This window comes from Cygnus atratus, chromosome 12 (assembly GCF_013377495.2).
Source record: "Cygnus atratus isolate AKBS03 ecotype Queensland, Australia chromosome 12, CAtr_DNAZoo_HiC_assembly, whole genome shotgun sequence".
Lineage (NCBI taxonomy): Eukaryota > Metazoa > Chordata > Aves > Anseriformes > Anatidae > Cygnus > Cygnus atratus.
In genome coordinates this window covers 10,095,601-10,113,644 of record NC_066373.1, presented here as the reverse complement: position 1 = coordinate 10,113,644, position 18,044 = coordinate 10,095,601, and the positions used below count along the sequence as shown (strand labels likewise).

Here is an 18,044-nt window from a genome sequence, read left to right as displayed (position 1 = left end):
ATTCCCATACGTGACAAATTTCAGCCATAGACTTCCCCTCCCATTGAAGGGAAGGCAGGAAGAAAGGGCTGAACTTGAGAAAATTTCATTTGGTTAAAGAACATGTGAACAGCAATATTAGTTGGCAAGGCCTGTGCATCCTGGTCCAGTTATGGCCATTTCAGATAACTTGCCCCTACCCTCTGCAAATGTGTTTCCTCCTAAACCCACCCAGCACATCATACTCTTGGAGACACACTTAAAGCCTTTCTGAAGTGCAGCAGAAGCCATTTATGTATTTCTTAGTCAAAATGTAACAGTACAAACAAGTGTTAGGAAAACGGAATGTAATTGGTTTTTAGTTCTCTGGTAAGTACAAAATCAAGGTTTCCCATGCCTCTGCAGAAGGCCAGCTTTAACTTGGAGGAGGAAACACGACTAAGAACAGTGAAAACACACGCACAATCCTGCAGTCTCATCATAGACTTTTTAAACCTGGAAGCAGTTTAATCTTTGGGCTCAATTCAGCAATGGACTAGAGCATATGATTAGTTGCAGTAAAGTCAGCGGTATCTCTCACATACTCAAGTACCTTTTTAAATCATGAATTACAGTTTTCCTGTATAAACAAATGCCAGATGTATTTTTCAGTATCATCAAATGGGAAGAGAAGCTTTTAGTACACGTTGTTAAATGTATGCTACAAATTTCAACTAAATTTTTTCCTTGCCTACATCTCTGAAATCCCTAACAATTTTTTTTTTGGAAATTGCTTTGAAAAGCTTAGCTATTGCTGAGTCAGCAGCATAGATCAAGCAATTGAAGAGAGCTCAGTGTAGAGCTTTATTTCTGCTCTTTTAAAATGATTTGATCATGGTTCCAAATACTTCATAAAAAGATTATGCACCCATAAAAATAGCAATGGCTCCCACCCTTTGGCAAAGTGCTTGCAGAAATAATGGAAAGGCACTCTATAAATGCTACCTTCCACGACTCTTCTTTCAAAGTCAGATTCCTCTCGGGAAGTTTTCATTGCCCCCAACAAGTTATATCTTAAAAAAGACTTGAAAAGACGAGTGGAAGTAAGAGCCCAAGTCAAATACTACAGTGTTTAAGCATGACATACTACATACACTACTAAATATATACACAAAGAATGGCATAACTTTACAGGAGCGAGGGACTAAAATAAGAGATGAGTTTGACTACGGATAAATTTATCAACTTGTACGTGGGAAAAACATTCCTAGCCTCACACAGAAAGTGACAGGCTCTAGCCTGATCTCAGTGTTACAACTGTTTTTGCTAAAATGCCAGCCTGATGCTGAATATAAGAGTCAAAAGATTAAGTCTTACATTACAAGCTATAAGCAAAGGAGTGTGTGTGTGTGTGTTGGGAAAGCTGCAAAACAGTTATAACCCTATAAATTCAAATTTTACCCACACTTCAAATTTAACATGCCGTTCTGGTTTCTGGATCCTTCTTTCTTTCCTCTGGCTTAGTAACAGACCAACTGTTACTGGCTCAGGGAACCCTAGATGCAGCAAATCACTGAAGACAGTTTTAAATGGGTATAGGCCACAAGTTTACCCTGTTCTTGCCTTTCCCTAAGTATCCATTTATAACCACCATGGGGTTAAACAAGGCTGAATTAGATCAATTCTGACGTCTGAACCAATGTGGCCATTTTTGACCTTCTTACTCGCTACAACCTAGTGATTATCAAAAGCATCATAACACAATGACATCCTACTTACAACTACTCTGAAACAACTGATTTAGCAATCAGAAAATACTTCTGTTAATTTTTAGACAAGGCTTCCGGCCAAAACAGATACTATACACCAGAAATGCCACAGTACTCACACTTAGCAGCAAACATATTTGATTTTTTTCATTGAAATAAATATTCATAAACCAAATTTCAAGGCTGTTTTAACTGAGTTTTTGATGCTATGCAACTTTAAAAAGAAAACCCAAAGTCAGAGTACAGTATGATTTTAGTATTGTTAGACAAAAGCAATGTTTCAAGGCAGTGAAAATTATAAAATGTCTATACTTTTAAAGCTCTTCTATGAGCAACACATTTTTGAGTACTGGAAGTATGAGGCAGATTATGTACAGAAAATCGTGTGAAGCTTTTAAGATTTCTGATTTTTTTTTCTCTGCCTGTTTGAAGCAAGCATGATGAAACCTTTCAAAACATTTAGAGTAACTCAACACCAACCATCTTTCCTTTCCCAAATTATTATGCTGCTTCTAAATTCTCAATGCTTGCTACAGAATATAACTACATCATTCTCTTGATGCTAGACTACACCAAGAAAAACACTGCAAACGTGTTTTCTTAGTTGCATTAAACATACTGATCCTCACCCACTTAACAAATGAAATGGCTAATATGAGCAAGTGTTTCCACATGTAAACTTCACTTTTTCGTATTAATAAGTATATTACCATATTATTCCCTTGTGACTGATACTTAAGACTAATCCAACATTTACTTATATTTGTTCTCTTCAGCACACATTAGAGGCTTTATCTATTTTAAGTTTGCCTTCCTCCTCACCCAACTCATTCATTGAAATTTCCTACTTGAAAGTCATTAAGCATTCTGAAATATGAATTGCATCTCCAGAAATAGAAAACAGGAGTACATCATATCAGAAACACTGACATCAGCACATACACTTACTGTCTCATGACAGTTGCAACCATGAGCATTTTTGCCATGTAACTAAGAGAGATTCATGTCTCTGTACCACAGCTCCTGTGCTCTGACTTTCCAAATGCTTTATAGGCTTACTGTATTTGAGTAGCAGCAGATTCATCAGTGAACAGCTGGAGTTTTGCCCAGGAAAACAAACTACAGTCTATACTGAAGAGAGGGACGTGATGATTAGGCCTTTCAGATCCCTCTCATGTTGAAAATTATGGAATTATCAGAAAACTGTAATCATGAAAATGTTAAACTAAGGAGAATGTATTTTTATAGCAAATGAACATAATTATGTTTACCATATTTGGGCCCGAAGTTGGCTGGCAATTCAGTCTGTATATAGACAGCAATATCTGATTCACTGTCACAGGATATGAATAAACCAGAGCAATCCAGTGCGCATAGCAGCCTCTCTCCTAAAACAAAACCAAACATCAGTGTGTACATAGTACATAACACTCCAAATGCATCAAATAATAATACTGTAAATCACGTAGTAGCTTAATAGTTTCAGCTTTAATTCTAAAATCATTCTTGAACTAGATCTTTATAACAGGAGACTTTTGGAAGCTGTCAGAATGATTTGCTTCTAAGAACCTACATTTTTATACATTAAATTACGTAGAAGTAATTTCTGTAGCTGATGAAGGAACAGTGGTGACAAGTAATTTGAGATCATAAAGATTAGAAAACTCAAAATGGCAGCATGCATACTTCATAACCTTTCTTCAAAAAAAAAAAAAAGTGGTTATATGTCTTCAGCACAGCCTTCTCCTTCTCATTAAGACCAGAATTTATAAGTCTTAATTAAATATAGATGAGACTTAAAATAGCACTAACTCATCCTGCATAGTTGGGGTCAAAACAATTAGTTACAAGATGAACTGCAGGAGCACCCTCCAGATTTTAAATCTCTAATAGAAACCAAACGGGAAAAATACAGCTACATCTTGGCTTAGCACTTAGCTAGTTCTGCCTGCTGTAAAGCAGGCAACTTAAAAAAACGTTGCCTGAGTTGCTCAATCTCCTGCAAGTCTTATTAACACTGGTTCAAACAGAAGTTAAGCACCAAAGACAAAAGGATTCTCCTCCTGCCCTTCTTAAGCAAGCCTGTGGTTCCAGCAGGTACCACCCCATTTTTATTACAATGGCAACAGCTTAAATCTTTTCAGACTGCAGCATCTAGTGCCATCTATTAGCTGCTTCAGTAAACCTGCTTTCTATTTCAGTTCATGGAATAATTTGTTGCCTTTTATCCACACAATGTAAATGTCAAAATAGGCCACAGGTCAACTTAAAAATCAGAAAGCTGCAGACTGAAGGCTGAGGACTGTTAGTGTAGTCTTGGGTCTCCATCCCCTCCTTACACTGATACAGCTGTGAGAAATTTCTGGTTTCTTAGGCACTTAGATGTTTGGGTTTTGCATTTATGTTCCCAGGAAGACTAGCTTGATTACATCTACTTTCTTTGTATTAAAAAAAAGCCAAAGATGTTAATATTTTAGCAGACTACTGTTCTCCTGCGTCTTTAAAACAGTTTACACTCAACAATGAAGTTTATTTACTTCTATCAACAAAAATAAATTTACACATTTGGAAACTAAATTTGCACATTTGGAAATAAATCTCACTTTCTAAACTTAGTGTAGACGCTACTAAGGAACATAAATAACTTAGCACAACAGCAATTTGCTAACAAATGCATACATGAAATTCCACCGGCACGTCTCAGCAGCGCACACGGCTCTGCCTGCTTCCAGCTTTAAGCTACTACATCAAGTGTATGGCAGGGAAAGGCATACAACAGACAAACCGAAGTTCAGAGAAATTCTGATGTGATTTGATGCAATGCCATTTTCTCTTTAAAAAAATCCATTGTTCTTGGGTTAAAATTACTCCCCAAACAACCCTCCAAATTAAGTTATCAATTGTTAAATAATTATCTGACCTAATTTACAATACATAAAGCACAGTCAGACCAGCTTAGCATGTCCTGAAAGTAGAAGTACTGACAGTTTTATACAAACAGCTAAGCTCCCATCCATCTGCATAATTTGTCACCGGGTTATTATGTGCCAAAATTTCTGCACCGAGTTGTGCAAGAAATCTCTCCCGGCAGAGGGTACAATGGGAGATTTATGCTGCTGTAATACATCTTGGAAGAGAAATACATGTAATGTTTTAACCCATACAACAAATGAATGTGATCTATTGACTAGAAACCAGAGAAACATCCATAAGCAAACCTGAACACTTAAACTTTATTAGATCCTTCTGAAAACTGACGTGTCCTGTTCCCTCTGAAGCACCTAGTACCACCAGTCAAACATATCCCACACACGCAGCTGTAGAAGATCCTGACTTCACTAACCAAGCACATCCACCGCTGGATTTCAATATTCAGTAACAGAGCTGATTTTTGTTCACAAATGAAGACTAGAAAGAAACATTTAAAATTTTACCTATCTACTGCTGTGCCAACTATATTTAAAAATAATTATCAAAACGTGAAACTAGGCTTACACATTTCAGTGATTTTAGCCAACTAACGCTCCTTCCCAGTAGCTTACGTTGGCAAAGGGCTTTCCGCCGCAGAAATTGCAACACAGCAACGCTCTGCCAGCCATAACACATGGCAAAGATGCCAAACACATTCAAGCAGTGTTTCAATACGAGCTGGTGCATCTATTACTGCTCCAGCCAGACCCCTTTCAAACACATTTCCCACGTATTATGTTTAGAAAAAGCAACCTCTTCACCACTGGGGCTGTTTGTGCAGAGGGCGTGCAGACGGCCCAGGCAGAACCACCCCAGTGGCACCACCACATGCTGCCCGTGCCTGATGGAGCAGGAGCAAGCGATGGTAAGGAGAAAATCACCACGCACAGCACCAAGCGCCCAGGAGATACGTGGCAAGTTTTACGTAATCCATTACAACAACTCCCCCAGGCACCCTTTTTAGCCCTGCTGGATTTCCTGCCTTCTCCCCATCCCCCAAGCAGGCTCCAAACCTTGAAGTAACCTTGTTCTGCTCCCCCCCCCTAGAGACGGCTCCATGCCTGAAACATAATCTCTAATCTTATTTTCTATTTCTAGCATACAATTCACGACCCTTATCCCAATTTTTTAAATTAAATATCCTCCGCGTTGCAGACTGTTTCCTATAGTCATGATAACGCACAGACTACGTCAGAACCTACAACCATATGCTTCTGGTCGAGGACAATTTTACATCACTTAAGACAATTAGAAACACACACATTTAGAAATACACACATTTTTGTATTACAGGTTTAAAAGCCTCCTCTGAAAAAGAAGTTTTCAATGCTGCTGCCAGAACTACACTGCGATGAAACAGCTTTATTTGTTGGAAGGTTTAGATAAAGACCTTAAAATACAACAGAAATGCATTTCAGGGCAGTCTGCAAAGTGAAGCATAAACTTAGAGCAATTAGAGCGACTTAGAGAATATTTGCAAACATTAAGCTGAAGTCTTAAAAACTGCAGGGTTTTATTACAAAGGAAGTCTTCTCATCTAACACCATCTACTTATTAGATGGATTTTGCTTAAACCTGCCATATTTTTTTTTGGACAACAACAAAATATAGAGTTTACCATTGATTCTGCAACATTTCCTACACAAAACGTATTAAAATCAAAATAGCCTACTGGATCAAATGTCTATCCAGACCACAATGATTGGGGTCTAAATTTGTACTTCTAATTAGTTAGCACTATTCATAACTCCCTTTCATACTTTTATCAATATTTAATTTAACAGTTGCTAGGGTGAAACATCCCGCCACGTACAAATTCTCCTACAGAAGCACTTTGATACAGAACAACTCCCTGAAGAATGAAAAAATATTTTTCTGTCTCCAAAGTGCCAAAAAAAAGTTTCCAGGAGGCATCCCAAGCCCAGAGGTTGCAGTCTGACACAGTCAGGCCCTCAACAGAGCTGCACAGTTACAAGTACGTGTCTGCATTTTCATCAAGCCACATGCTAACGCTCTTCCACCTACCCCAAAATAATCTGTTTCAGTCCTAGAAAACACGTCTCGGAAAGCAGGGGGAATGCCTATCACTGCTCAGTTGACTGTGCTTACTCTGCAGTGAAGGACAGCTTTGGTCACTAGGCACTACTGATTATCTTTGCTTACGCACAGTCAAAGTGGAAGAAAAAAAGAAATAATAAATTCCAATGCACCATATATCAAAATATTGATAATGCTTACACCAAACCAATAGATACCCTTTCAAAACAAGACTAACTATATTGGCATTATTTTCCTTTGTTTAATCAGAAGATTAGTCAGCCTAGAATTATAAGAACAAACAAATTGTCATTAGAAGTTCAAAAATTTTTTTCTGAATTATATTTTGGACATAATCAGTTGTTGGGACAGCTTGGCTACACAAGCAAAATTAGGAAAGAAGGAACATTCTTTGGACTAAGACATGAAGCGCTACAACATGCTTTGTTAAATTTATATATTCTATCAGCATGTTTTACAATAAATACAGTTTATTTTGCATTAGTCTGCACAGGCAGTTCTAATAAATGCCATTAGTATGTTCTACTGTCTCTCTCCCACTCCTCCACCAGCCTCCATCCTATTGTCAGCAGGGCATCATTTGAATTTATTGGTAGTTCCACAGAAACTGAACTGTGCAAGTGGGAAGACAGCCTCTAGCAATTAAGAATAAAAGCAGATAAGTGAACATAAATTAGACTAGAGAAAAACAAGTGCAAGAATCTCTTAGGGCAGAAGAGCTGGATTTTGAAACTGACTGGAAAACAATAAATATAAAATATTTAAGTCAGAGTCATCTCATTAATATACTTATCAGATCAGTTTATACCATGAAGTTAGCATGCCAACAGGAGCAGTACAATCCGAAGCAGCCCAAAAGTGAAATTCTTTCCTAGGTGGCAACTGGAGAAAAACAACAATACTATCTGTACTAAAAATAAAGAAATTCTCATTTATGTTGATGATGTTACAAGTCAAGTCTGCCCTTCCCTTACCAAAAAACAATGTTTTAAGAAGATATTTCTGACAGTAATTTCACTTAGTCTTAAGGTTCAATGTTTGAAAGCTTCTCTCCCCCCCCCATGCTAAAATGAGGGCTAAAAACATCTCAAAAAAAACTCACTGAAATTCTCACGTCAATGAATGATGGCCACAAAAATTTATCATACCACTAGGAAACTATTTGCCAGTATGTTTTCAAAAAGGATACTGTTATTCAAATGGAAAAAGAGTATCACACTATGACTGCCCAACAATCCAAATAACTGTTTCAAAATATTAAATTCATTAAACGTTTTATTACTGTGGTCTCCATAAAATACAAAATTAAAGTACTAATATAATTTGCTTGTCAGATGTAAATATTTTATAAATGGTTTCCCTACAGTCTCTGCTTTCAGTAATAAGAATTACAGATATAATTCCAAAATCCTCCTCGAGTCTAATATTAAGAAAGCCTTTACTTTTTCATAACTGTTTCTACTCCCACCTTTCTTAAACTTTCAGGAACATAGCATAGGTGGTTTTAGTCACGTAAGAGTATTCTTTGTCATAAAGCATGCTACCTACCACAAACTGTGAATCAAACATTTTCACAACACATCTGATTCGGTGTACACAGAGCTTCCCCGCCAGGTGAGCCTGCAACCTGCTCGAAACCCACCTTCCTGCAAGAAGCTATACACCGCTCAGGAACCACAGCCAGGGATTTTGTATTTCAACATGGATCTCATCTAATACATATTCTTTATTTTCAAGTTCTTCCAACCGCAGTGGAACATTCACACAGTAGCTACATACAGCTCAGCCAGGCTGACTTTGGACACCACTCATCGTCCCATTACCAGTCCATGATCAACATTATGCACCCCAGCAGCTCCCATCTCCCACACCATGCGAACTCATCATGGTGCTTTCAGGAAGCACGGGACACAGGTGTCCTCTACCTTGCTCACTGAGATGCTCGTAGATCAGCTCTATGACCTGAAGAAGGTTGCTCTGAGGCACCGTGGATCTTTTACAAAGCATTCTATTTATATATCAGCAAAATGCAGAAAAGCTGTTAAAAAGTAGAGCCAACAGGCTAAGCAAAGTCTAAGCAAGCTCGTGACTTCTGCCTATTCCAAAAGGTAAGCATTCCTCTATTATTCAGTAATCGAGACTGGGCCAAACAGTTCATTAAAGTATTTCCCTTCCAACTTTTTCTTGACAAATTGAATTTGGTAGCTAAAAATCAGTGAATTCTTGGATATTTAGATGGTGTCCGTTCTGTGAGAAATGGGAAATTATTTCCAACTACAACCCATACAATTCTTACAGTTCCTAAATCTGGCCTTGTACATACCCTGCTTTCTTTCCCCTACCCCTAAATATATTTTTTGTTTAACATGTTCAAATACTTTACCTTCTCTTTCCTAACACAGGGAGATGGGCTTTGGGCAGAAGAAAAAAGGCAAACACGGTCTGCTAGCGTAGTCACTTCTGCCCAAGTTCTTCCATTGCTAAAGGACCTCTCCTTTCTGTCTAACCTGCAACAGAGTTAAGAGATAAAAATAAAAATAATGACTCCTTCCACACATGTCCCAGGAGAAGATGAGTGGAATTATTACTTGGGTAAAAAGTTCACCTTATATTTGCTTTAAGATAAACAGTGCAGTAATAGTCCCCCACAGAACAATTAGTTGTTTGGAAAGAAGCTGGTAGAGCTAACAACTAAGGCTCATGTTTTATCTATTTTTCTTAACTATGTTCTCCATTTACAGATAATATATCTTCCACATTTTTCCCCCTTTTGCAAACTGACAGAAAACCGAATTTGTGTGTAGCCTGCTCCAGTTACTGATGGTAGAAGAAAGTGCAAATTGCTCCCCACAATCAAACAAAACAGCTAACACATGTCCGTGGGAAGGACTTCTATCCACTCCTGTCTCCAAAGCATCATATGGAGAAAAACAAATCGAAGTTGTGTTACTACCGCTACTGACATGCCTTCCTTCCAAGACTCTCTGTAAGGATCTTGCTCTATTTCTAGAGTTACTCTATCAGGCAATTACGATTCTATACTCTGCATAAGCTTACAACACATATCTGTAGCAATCTCCCAGAGAACACTATGATAACCAAATGCAAGCATGCTAGATTTATTTTTTCCATCTTTTCCTAAGAAACTCTGCTTTTCCCTATTATATTATAAAGGCTGTAGTTACCTGTCAATTTTAAACACTAAAAATCCTATTTTTGCTCGTAAGTCAACAGTATTGGTCCTATTTTTAATTTCTTTTTCCTACTTGAAGGTTTAAAAACTACAGTATTAGAAAGGCATTCTTACAACTCATCAAGGTATTAATATTTGGTTTTATTCACAAGTTCTTATTCACAACAAATACATCCTGCTTACACCTAACAATACATCATGTAATAGGCACATACCAGCTATGTGCTCTTTTACTAAGAGAACTTAATTTCAAAAAAAAAGATCATTTTTTCATAATTTCCATTTTAAAAATAAGGAAAATGACCTTTCTTCAAAGTGTCCAGTAACATTATGTGGCTGGGGCAGACCGTACCACTTTTTGCCTTTATCAACTATTTTATTAGGAATACTCTACACTGAAGTCAGAACTGGGACTAGCTTCAAAGTAATATTTTATACATCAAGGCATTTTACCTTCAACTACCATTCGTATTTCTGTGCAGCAGGGGAGTTTAAGCCAAACCAAGTTTAGAACAACAGGAATCTTTCACATTTTCAACACGGCAGACTTCTCTCTGCCTCCTTCGGCTAGCATTCCAATCCACACTGTGCAATGCATACAAACAGGAGCATTTTCAATGGGAATTAAAGTGGAAAATGGGAAAAATAACTACAAAATGAAAAAAATCACCAAGAGAAAAGTACAGTGACTGGATTCAGCAGCATTAGAAAAAGAATTGATTGCGGGCTCAGCAGTGAAACTGATGGTTTTCTTTACAGTGTATGAATATGATGATCAAAATTAGCTTAAACTATTTATGGTGTCTCAAATGCTATTAGCAAGGCATTCTGCTGCTTGAGTTCTTATATGCATACCATCATTTTAAACAGCACAGCCATTTACAAAATGCATTTGTATCTCCCCTTACAGCCAACATATTGTTCTCTGTCTGGAACAGAAAATGCTTCCATCGACTGTTTTTCATATCTTTCAGATTATTCTGTTGGCATTTCTTTGCCTCTGAAGTTGAAACATATAGACTCCACTTATGTAGACTTTTGTCCCTATTTTGGGCAAGACATTCTCAGAATGCTGTCTTTTGGGCAGAATGAGATCTGCCTATGACAGTGTAAGGTAAACGAAGGCAGTGAATTACAGGTCTTAAGTCAACGGTGTGATGCAAAAGGAAAAGAAGAAAATGCCACTCCCTAACAACACAAACCTTTAGAGACAGCTACGCTGGGGATAGGAAGTTCACTAAGTAAACAGTGCTTTAAGGCACAACCAGGTTTTTTCACCAAGCATTATAACCAGTATTCACACATACCTAGTTGCACAATATTCACTCTAAGTCCACTGTTGCAAATCCTGCCAGCTTAACTTTGCTCACTTAGCATTCCTTGTAGAGAAATACATTTAGCAAAGGTAAAGCACACACGATGCCCCACATTCACATACGTTACTCTTCAACATAGCATATAACTGGATCAAAACACAGCATACCTTCCTGTCTGTGCTTGTCATGCTGAGGACTGTATCACTGTATCACTTACAAAATCTTAAGTTAAAAGGGAAGGGACTACAATTAGGTAGTGAAGAATATTTCTTAAGCTACACTTACCCTTGCTTTTCCTGATAGACAATTTAACGTGCAATGAAAAACAACCAACACAGTAGAGACAAGCAACTTGTGCTCCCGAACAGAATATATCAAATAGCATATGCAAAGAAGAGAATGTATTCCTTCCCTGAAGCAACAAACATGTTTTGAAAAAGAAACTGCTTCATCTGTGCTAAAAATTCTGGAACAAAACACAAATTCAACTTTTAAGCAGAAAGTGACTAACTGAAATAGATAATTTTCTTCTGCTTCAGGAAGAAACACACTACATCAGACAGAGAAGAGCATCCACTTGCTGAACTGCAAGCTTAAGAAATTGTCAGTATCTCAGAAAAAAACACAACTTAATGTCAAGTAAAATTTTATCAGTCATATTAACAGTAGGTTTATGTAAATATCATAATGCACAAAAAGTTGAGGGACACTAAGACCTTTCAAGTGGAACACAGAGCAAAAGATATGAAACACAAGGGAAGGCAGCCTAGGCAGACATTTTCCATCAGTAATTCTACAAAGTGCAAGGGATGGGGAAACACACTTTAAAACACAAAACAACAAATAAGAGGGTAAGGACAGGCGATTCTAGAGAGACCAACAGCAATGTGCTAATTACAGACACTCCCTTAGAAACTGACTTGAGAAATTTAGTTTAAAAACACTCTAAATTATCAAAAAAAATCAATGCATTGGATAGGTAATAATCTCTGTGCAGCTGTTTAAGAACCAACTAAACTTACTACATTGTACTTTATAACCAGAGTAGCTATTCAACCCTCAACTCTGGTGCCTGCAAGCCCATCCACACACCAAGTGTTCAGTCCAAAGGCATGTCTGTTTAAAGCATGCTCTTCTGAAAAGCATTCCGAATCAAAGACACCATGAAAGGTTTTAATGTAGTGACTCTGACATTTGATCAGCAGCAACCTAAAAAGTGTTAGAGATTCAGTGACAAGAACATCTCCTGATGCTTGAAAGACAGCACCTGATTCGAAAGAGATCTCTGCAGCCCTCAACTAAAACCAGGGTCACTGTGATCCAGTGAGAGAAGGCAAGAGAAGGTAAGAGTAGAAGAGTTGCTCGAGTCTTTCAGCACACATTCAGGGGAAACACAATTAAGGGGCAAATCAGTTTGTTTTTCATTTGCCTGACCATCAGACAATTCTAATCAAAAGTCACAATAACTTAACTGTTCCAGAAACTAAAATGGAAAAAGAAAAGATGCTTCCTGATGTGTCTTCAAAGGAAGAAAATGCACTTTTCCCCAAAACATCTCACTTAATCTTGTGCGTCAACTACAGATTTACTCTATCATACCAATCCATCACCACAAAAATGTAACATTCCTATATAAAAACAAAACATGTATCATTAGTGGTTTTCAAAAGATCTCACGTCTAGCAACATCTGCAGAGCAATAGATTTCTCTTAACCAGAGCAGAATCTTTTCTAACCACAAAAGCAAGCATCGGATTAATTTCAAAATAGCACAGGTCAGCTGCACCATGTTTCCACGTGGATAAACCAAGAAGTGCACTTGACCAAAGACTGCCAAACTACCTCACATTCTGTCCCATGACCCAAGTCTTAAGACCAAATATTATATGAAAGATAAATGTATTTCAAATTAGAGTTGATGACTGCAGAATGCACTTGCTAAGAAGAACTTGAACAAACCCATATTAAATTCATGGTCAAATCATCACAATTTTATATAAAGTTTGATAACTGCTTAGCTTATTTTGCAATAATTTGTCTCAAACTTCACAACACTCATTTCTCTTCGGTCTTGAAGTGAATTTGACATCACAATCTGTTGTCCTGTAGCTTGTTGCAACATTTAGAGAAAAAAGGTTTATTATGAGATCTAATGGGATTGCTAAAGAGAAAAGGTTTTCTTTCTCTTCCGGAAAGCAACACAAGACATACAGAAAAATTGGAAGCTCTCCAGGCAAGGACTCTTTCTACAGTTTAATACAGAACCAAGCACATTCCCAGTAATGGTATACGTGTTCTTTTTCCAGCATTTTGTCCTAATAACTGGCATTTCCTCCCTGCACCTCATGCAATTTTTATTAGCATGGAAGTCTCTTAAGAAAGAGAAGCCATAGAAATAAAAAAGTCTGCTTTTACTTGCATTATTTCAGGAAATTTTATTTTTAATGTAGCCCTGCTCTTCTATAATAAGAACTTCAGCAGCTTGTCTTCAAAAGTAGCTAAAACAGAAGTACAGGTTATAATACCACCAAAATTTTAACTTGGCTTGTATCACAACTTGTGTATCTATACCAGTTGCTGCCCAGCACAGTTTATTTGTATTCCACTGTGAGTTAGCAAAGTACGTCAGTTTGCTCTCTGTAGGTGAAGAATGTATGAGTATCTACGCAAACCTCTGCTTTCCTGCCAACAACAGCGGCAACCTGGCAGGCTTGATCATTTCATTTGCACTGCTCAGAACTGGGCTCAGGAAAGTAAAATTCTTATCACTATACATTTTCTTAATTGTTTGGTCTTGATCAAAGTAATTAAAGTTTTTAGCTTTTCTAAATGACACGTATTTAGCTTTAGATCTATTTTTGGCACCACGTTAAAGCTCTCAGCTACATCATCTGCTTGTAAATGGTCATTTCACATTGGAAAAAGCGTAGAACTTATTACCTTGTTATGCAAATATTTGCAAACTGTGTCATTCAGCCAAACGAACATAAATACCTAACTATATCCTTGGTAAGAGGCTAAATACAGTTTTTCCAGAGCTACAAAACATGCACTGATGAAGTTGGATTCTGTACAACGTATTTGCACAGGTTTAGTTAACGCCATTCTATACTATCTGGCCTTAACTTCTGCTTGGACAAAGAACTGCAGACCACTCAACAGTAGGCAATACTGCTATGCTTCACTCCAAATAAATAAATCAATATATTCCTGTCTCAAAATCCTTCCTTTTTTTTTTTTTTTTAACTAATCACAAGTGCTTCCAGTGAAAGACAAAAAGCTGCATTTGTTTTTATGTTCACGTGACATACATGGTTTCATCTGAGCATTTGGAGGTGATGAAACCATTCTACATTGAAGTTACCTGACAAGATGCATGCAGAAAAATACAGATTATAGAACTGGAAGAATGAAATTTTTAGCTAGTCTCTTCCTCCTTGTATTCTTCCTCCTTCTACAAAATACTATCTGGTGCAAGACTTGCAAATAGCATTCTGAGAAAAATTTTGAAATACTTAACAGAAAGATCACGTTCCTTGATTCTTTTGGCATAGAATTACATTCACCCATAGTGATATTTTCCCTGTGATCTTCAGTCTTCTTCACAAGTTTTGAGGATGCAGAGACAACGAAAGTCTTTCGACAACAACAGGAGTTGTTTTTGTGTCTGTCCCTCCTGGTCACTACAGCTTTCATTGTTTTTCAGCATTTCTGTAATATGGCTGGGCTACGCAAGAAGAATTTCTAGCATCTTCAGGATGAGATTAACAGCTTCAAGTATTTTTAAGGAGCATTTTAAAATATTACCTTGTACTTACACTCTTTGGAAGAAACACTTCAAAGATCTCCAGGTTTTTCTGGAATGTAAGCTGCAGACATTCAGGTGCTTTATCTTTCTCTAGGGAAGCTCTTGTGCTTGAACTCAAACTGTTCTTCTAAAGCATAATCAGCCAAGTTCTATAATCTGTACAGAAGAGCAGGAAGTTCAGCTTTCATAAACATGGAAAATACCTAGAACATTGCTTCGAATATCTTGGTATCAGACAGAGCATGTGGACATGCTTGAAAGGGCGTAATTTCACCCCAGTAAATCCTGAGGAATCCCTAATACTATCCAGAAACTTGCAAACATACGAAGTTATCACAGTGAGGTAATGTACTTGAGAAACTAAAACCAGTGCGTTCTGAAAGAATTAAAGATAAATTTCATTGCTAGATTACTCTCCCACAGTAACAAAAGCATGAATCACACTAGGGATGGCTTTGGCGAAGCAAGGGGTCCATAACATTCCCATCTTTCTGCTCTTCTCCCACACTCTCCTCTACAACACACTCCATACGGTGCTTTAAAAAGTTCCCAAAACATAGCACGTCTGAATAAAGCATTAAAGGGTCAAAGTTAAATATTATTATTTCTAAGGGAAACAAACTTCCCCTAACATTCAGAAATTGTTGACATTCAGGACTTTTGTTTCATCCCCAGATTGCACCAGCATATGTCGCACAGAAGCCTATGAGGAATTTTCTGTAATCAGACGACTCCATTTAAATGTCAGCTTTGAGTGCACAACTAAACAAGAATCACACCTTCAATACTGTTATTAAACAATCAGTTAACAGGTTCCCCTCTAACTTCCTAGCCAACGCGTAAGTCAGGAAAAAACAAAAATACAATATCCAAGCCTGAGATGAGGTGGCTGACAGGGCAGTAAAGGAATTTTCCTGTTGAAATTTTCCAAAAAAATCTGTCTTTTGCAATGCTATTGTACAGAAATGCCTACCAATAAATACTAACTTCTGACAAGTACCCCACTGAAAGACAACTAGATAGAACATTAAAGAGTCATATTTACTAAAAAAGCCTAACCACTTGAAAAAGTAGAAAACTAATAAAAAAGCAAGAAACCCAAGACCACAAAGAAGGAATACAGTTGTGTTGCAAGACAATGAAAAGAGAGCTAGCCTAAAACAGAAAATATGTTCAGTCATCCCAAGGAGAGAATTTTACTGAAAACCATAATTGGAAAGTAGTCACAATTTAAGGAGGTATTTTAAAGATGTTTCCGAAGGAATTACTTTCTCTGATGTAACCCTACCAGTAAAAACATACAAGATAACTTTTAATTTAAAAAATGGGGGGCAGCCACTTTACAGCAAGAAGTTGTTTTATATTTTAGAAGTACAAAAAAAATATTTACTAGTGTTATCATGTTCTCTTATAATGGCTTTCCTTCAAAGGGAGAGTATTTATTTCCTTTGTGAAAATGGTTCTTCAAAGGAAAGGCCTGGAATATCCTACTTAAAACTTTCATTGTTTTAATAAAATTTGTAATAGGTACTTGCGCCGATAAGCTCTTGTATGTTATCATTTGCCTGAAGCCAATGGACCACCAACAGCAGGTAATACCACAGATAGAAGAATGTCTGACTTGCTAAAAAGACTCCCGAACATGCTCCACCAGCCCCAGCTACCCCCACCTCATGGCACACCCTACTGATCTTTACTCACAGCCACCTCAACATTCCCTCAGCACCACCTGGAATATTGTGCGTTTCCCTTTCCAGCCCTTTTCTTTCATTCTTCCAAGCTAAACCTGCATTTCTAGGATCTCTGCTCTGCTGTTCCCCCTCACACCCACTCTTCCCCTCTTAGTCTAAGGCTGCTCTAACTCAGGTCACTGGAAGTCAGTTTGCCTCGTGCAAAGTTGATGACCTTAACAGAACCATGCAGAGTAAGCTCCCCATATTTATTTTTAAGAAAACAATACACTAATCCTCACCAATTACAGCTGACTAAGGCAAGTTTGGTATTTCAAGACCACCAAAGTTCCCAAAATAATTCTTGTCTTGTAACATTAGTGAAACATCTCACCAATGTCATGTTTTTGGCAAAATTCAAGGATTTGACCAAAATGATATATTCACAGAACACCAGAAGACTGGGATCATATCAGACTAACTCATCAATTAAACCGCAAAGTAGTATTAGTAATATTAATGCTTCATGCTCCCATCTCCCACAACTTAATAGTTTCTTTGGGGGCAGAAGGGACTAAATCCCTCCTACTATAAAATAATCCTTTAAGTACAACAACAACAGAAGACAAGAAACCCACACAAAGCCAAAAAGGCATGACAAAACATTAATACTAACATCTCAGTGAGTTTGGAACACATCTTTAACAAATTCCACTTAGCTTTCAAAACATTTTTTCATCCTACCAAGCAGAGCTTCAGATTCTGCAGATACCGAGACACAGCACCTTCTGTGGTCCTCAAATAAGCTTCCAGAGTTGCTTTCAGCCACAAGATGTACAAAATTTAAACATCCCAGAATACAATCTTGCCTGGAGAGCACAAGATTGCCTGCCGCATGTTATTAATAAATTGTTGTTACCCAAAGGCCAATGAAGGTCAAAAAAACACTAATTGAGACGTATCACCAAGCTCTAGGAGGACTGGTGTAATTATAACGTAGATTTTGTTGAGCCTAGCAGAATCAGCTGCCCTGTGAACCAGCCTCAGCACACTGTTTTTGTGATGAGGTTACCCATGCTGCTGGAAATGTCATCTTTCATGTATGATATAAAACCCTTTCTATAGCTACTAACAATACCCTGGCATTGTTCGTAACATGTAGGGTGTTGTTCTGGCCAGCATCCAATTCCAGTAATAATACTCTATCTACCTACAGTAACCACAAGACGATATTCTTCATTTTCAGCCCCAAGTGCTTTTGCAGCACAGCAGCGAGCTGTTGAAGAATTGCCACACTTCACT

The 18,044-nt window shown here is 37.6% G+C and overlaps 1 protein-coding gene across 9 annotated transcripts in view; it reads right to left on the bottom strand.

The window, feature by feature from the left end:
* Positions 1-18,044, bottom strand: part of GARRE1 (granule associated Rac and RHOG effector 1) — a 54,224-nt gene that overhangs the window by 33,504 nt on the left and 2,676 nt on the right. For 2 of the 9 annotated variants that reach the window (XM_035543390.2, XM_050713186.1), the window contains 3 exons: positions 15,083-15,228; positions 9,139-9,262; positions 2,999-3,115 (listed from right to left, as the gene is read on the bottom strand). The exons of 1 other annotated variant lie outside the window; for it this stretch is intronic. The gene's annotated coding sequence lies outside the window, so the exon portion shown is untranslated. The remainder of the gene's footprint in view (positions 1-2,998; positions 3,116-9,138; positions 9,263-15,082; positions 15,229-18,044) is intronic. 6 more of the 9 variants (XM_050713187.1, XM_050713192.1, XM_050713191.1 and 3 more) reach the window with 5 other exon arrangements.